The 5,000-nt window shown below is 35.3% G+C and overlaps 1 protein-coding gene across 1 annotated transcript in view; it reads right to left on the bottom strand.

The window, feature by feature from the left end:
* Positions 1-5,000, bottom strand: part of LOC119577780 (carboxypeptidase B-like) — a gene marked incomplete at its 3' end in the record, with an annotated part of 24,051 nt that overhangs the window by 4,486 nt on the left and 14,565 nt on the right.

Genomic DNA, 5,000 nt, shown 5'->3' with positions numbered 1-5,000 from the left:
TCAGTGACAAAACTAATTACAATGTGTTAAAAGGTAACAGATTCTGCGTGACATCGACACGTTCTCACTCGCGCTCAGGTGTTATCGTCATGGACAATCGCAGCGTATCGTGATCTCAATCTTTCGGTGATCATTTTCCAGAACGTGAATACTTGTTCTCGAATCAAACGATCGACTATCCTGAGAGAGAACAGAGTCATCGCTACAGCGGTAGGGAGTGAAATTCGCTTCTCACGTCCGCTATAGATAGCTCTAGCGGATCTCGGAACATGCAAAAATCGATCATTCTACGAGTTCATTATCAGTGCAATGGAGGAAAGGTACGGCGAGAGGTTGAAATCTGCATACAACCCCTAACGCAAGTTTCATATTCATCTTAACAAACGGCCATTTCATAAGGAGAATTGAGCCAAAGTCTAAAATGGTATATCAAGGTACATTTAATCTTCATTCCCCTTAACTGTCGCACAGGAAATTCTTGAGGTTGTTACATGATCCTGCTTTGCTCCTTTGATCGAGGCCACGACGGTCGTCCTTGAGGGACACTTGCCTTATGAGATGCCCTTCCTAACAATGTCAAGGGACATGGATGCCTTGAGTCACGGTGGTGGCCTGGGTTAATACACGTAATGATAAAATAAGATTATACACTCTAGAGAAAATTACCGATACAGAAAAAGAAAAAAGAAAGAAAGAAAGAAAAAATTACATCCGGTTCTCAGAAGTATCAGGTAAATCAATTACATTTCATAACTTCATTCAGGTTCCTCAAAGAACACTTTGATGTAGGTTATCCTACCGAGATAATTTTCTGCTGAAAATGCCTCCCCCCAATGTGTCTCTACTTGTGCGGGTATATAACTTTGAGATGAAAACTCCATTATATATATATATATATATATATATATATATATATATATATATATATATATATATATATATATATAATGGCATATTGTATAACTATCCATCAAGTGTGATATCATACAAGAAATTCTTGGGGAATAGATCCTTGGTAGGAAGTGACTCCCATCTTTCAGATTTGTCCCAATTTTTATAAGATACAACATTACTTTCTCATACCAAAGTTGTTAGAGAAAATAATCAGGAAATCCCAAAGAAATAACACTAATCTACTTTACAAGCTGATTATCTCGAAGGATAGAAATGGGTTGTGAAAGACGTTGGGAGGCGATTTTCCACTACTTTTGAGATAGAGTAATTGTAAGCTTGTGTCGGAAATAATCAGCGAAGATTGTCTGCTTCTTTGTGACACTGCTGAAAAATATTTGAAAAGGGTAAAATGTTCTCGATGCAACCGTAACTCTTTTATGAAAATTAATAGAACGAAGAATGGTAACAAAAGAGAAGCTAAAACGAAGAATGTTAACAAAAGAGGAACTAGAACGAAGATGATAACAAAAGAGAAAGTAGAACGAAAATAATAACAAAAGAAAAACTAGATCGAAGAATGATAACAAAGGAGAAAACAATAAATAATTTTATATATAGTGAGGTAGAAGAGAAAAAATTCAGCAAAGGATGAGATCAAACTTTACGTTTATGATATGAACTGTACTAGTGCTATGATAACTATTTTTCGGGCAGACTTTTTTATCTAGGAGATTTAGAAGGTATTGCCAAAGAAGAAATATTCTTCGCATTATAAAGAATATATTGCAAAGTCACTCCTTTTTTTTCCAATAACCTCTTTCTCAACAACAATTAACGAATAAGGAATGACAGTATACGAAAGACTTTTCCTTCGTATGGAAGTAAATAAAGATGTTTTGCAAGAATTCCGAAGAACTGGAAGCCGTAATAATGATGTGTACGTATAATACAAGCAATATAATGTAATGTAATACTTTTCCAATAGTCGTTTATAGATCGTTGGAATTTTGTAGTATCAACATAGTCGAGAATCGGGATCCTCGGCGTATTTACTGAAACAAGATCAAGTGTCTCATAACAGACATAATATTATATCGACCTACGCAATACGTATAAGAAGTTGTCTTAATGTTTATTGAAAGTTTTGTTGGAAAATATTTATTAGAAAAATCACTAGGAAGAAAATATAACTTTTGGACTGCCTCATGAGCTCCACAGTCGTCATGCAACTCTAGTTATATGGGAGGTCTAAATGGAATGTTTTCACACACACACACACACACACACACACACACACACACACACACACACACACACACACACATACACACACAAACACATACACACACACACACATACATACACGCAAGAAAAAATGGAGATTGTTTGAGAGTAATGTCGAGAAAAATAGGCCATGATAATACAACTTTTTACGGAGCATTACAGTGAATCCCGCGCATCGTCCAGAAAAATAGACAAAATATAATTCCTAAATTTACGGCCAGAGAAGATATGATATTATTCCTTTTAGCGAGGAAGAAGAGCGACAAACAGGCCGGATAACAGAGGCCGTTCAACTAGAATTTCATAACAACGGACATTATGCTGATTCCTCGACATAAGGGGCTGCCACACGTGCTTTTTCTTTTTCTTCTTCTTCTTCTTCTTCTTTATCTTCTTATTCAGCGATAAGTCGGGGATATTTCAATTTTCCCTTATCTAACGGATTCGCATTATCTACTTGTCAGAAGCGGATGATAGGTATCGTTTGCCGGAAAGTGTCTGTGGTGTGCTATGAAAAGAATACCCAACTACACAAAATAATAATGATCATATAGATATCGATTAATATGATTTTAAAATAGATATTGTATTTTATGTCCTTATATATATTTTTAAAGCGTTTGTTATTTTTAACCGGAATCCGTTTGAAAGTATCCGTGACATTATGTTTGTTTACATGCAAGTTCCTCAAAAGAGCTTGCCTCTATTCACCCTCCGAACGAAGTACTTTCGACAGATTATGATACCCACCTTTACTATTTCTTCTCTACAACCACGAACGAACCAACACACGCCGTTTTAGTAATCATCGAGCCTCCACTTCTGCAGCAGATGACAATTGACCTGCGAGAAGGGCCGCGGGGGAACATGATAGACACCATGTTTGTTGCTGAAATCGAGCGCATAGGCGATGGTTCTGTTCGCCCGAGTGACCAGCAAGTTGGGAAATCGCCAACAAGGTTAGATCGAATGGTCGATCATATCACACACTGGCTGCTGGAATAAGCGCTCGTGTGACCGTGCCTTTACCGAAGGAAAATTGCACGTAGAAAGCTTTCTGTATTGGATATTTAACTGTCCCGAGCTCTCTAAATTAGATTTAGTGGCCTCGAGCTTTTTAAATTAAAATTGACCGTCTCGATCTTTCTTTATTAGACTTAATGGTCTCGAGATCTCTTTGATAGATTTAATGGTCTCGAGTATTCGAACTTTCTATCTTGGATTTAATGATCTCTCGCAGTTGAATTCAACGGCTATTTAATAAAGAAATTCCTAATGTTTCCAGTTCATTTTCTTGCGGATCGACTCCCTCGTGTCATCATTAAACCAACAGATCATTAGGAAAAAAGACATTTCCGACTCAGAGGAGAGAGACTTAACACATCCAACAACAAGAGAAAAAAAACATTTTCTTATATATCCGAAGCATTTTTTCTTAGTTTTTTATAATATATGTGCGTTTATATATTTATTCATTTATACTATCTGTTCTCTATCATTTAATGTATTTATTTATCTGTATTTAGGAGCATGAGAAATTATCAGGGAACACCAATATTTACGATCTCTCACTTGGGTTCATTGTTCGAGAGATTTTACAGATTCCCCTTTCAAGGAAATTCCTTGCTATTTTTGTTTCTCTAACAGACGCTTTTTTGAAGATCAGGACATGAATAATGGATTTTAGCAAACTAATTGAGACATTCGCTTTGTTTTTTGTTATTTTTCATTTGTTTTCTTTGTTGCTTTTTCTAGACGAAGATTACTTTTTTCTGTTCCCGGATCGTGCAAGGAACTTTCGTAACCGATATTTCAACATCAAAGGAGTTGCAGATAAAGATATTTGCCGTTAACGATGGTAACAACTTGTGTTTTCATGTCTTTACGAAGAAGAGGTTCTTATTACAAAGTATCACATTGGTTTCTTAAAAAAAAAAAAAAAACATGTTAAAGACACGTTTTGGAAAGTATTTCTAGGAAGTAAAGGCAAATGGAAGAAAGAAAGATATATGTTGAATATATCAATTCTAATTATTTTTAGATTATTATTATTTTCGCTTCAGGAAGAGGGAGAGAGATAAACGATTTTTTTTTTTGTGTGTGTGTGTGTGTGTGTGCGTGTGTGTGTGTGTGTGTGTGTGTGTGTGTGTGTGTGTGTGTGTGAGTGAGTGAGTGAGTGAGTGAGTGAGTGAGTGAGTGAGTAAGTGAGTGAGTGAGTAAGTGAGTGTGTGAGTGAGTGAGTGCGTGCATGCATGTGTGTGTGGATGCATGTATGTGTGTGCACGTACATGCATAGTGCGTACACATCACTGAATATCTATAAATCCAAGAAACAAGCTTACAATATCTCCCCGGATTATTACTAATCCCTTGGAAATGAATACCTGACAAATCATGCATGAACATACGAAGCAAAAAGATAAAAATGAGATTACTCCTATTTGCTCTAGGATCTCCCAAGCGCTTTCAGGAAACACGTAACAACACTCTGAAATCCCGTGACGTGGTATACTTACACAGAAGAAAAGAAGGGGGAAAAATCCTCCATCCAAAAAAAAAAAAAAAAAAAAAAAAAACGTAAATAATAATAATAATAATATAAATAATGTTAATAATAATAATAATGATGATGATAATGATAATGATAATGATAATGATAATGATAATGATAATGATAATGATAATAATAATAATAACAATAATGATAATAATAATAATAGTAGTAGTAAATGAATAAATAAATAAATAAATCCTATATCCTACAGATGAAGGAGAGATTGAAATGAAGAATGAAAAGGTAATAAAAAAAGGGAAAGCGATAA

This window comes from Penaeus monodon, chromosome 10 (genome assembly GCF_015228065.2).
Source record: "Penaeus monodon isolate SGIC_2016 chromosome 10, NSTDA_Pmon_1, whole genome shotgun sequence".
Taxonomy (NCBI): domain Eukaryota; kingdom Metazoa; phylum Arthropoda; class Malacostraca; order Decapoda; family Penaeidae; genus Penaeus; species Penaeus monodon.
The sequence above is the reverse complement of the archived record's forward strand: the minus strand, read 5'-3'. Positions and strand labels throughout refer to the sequence as shown.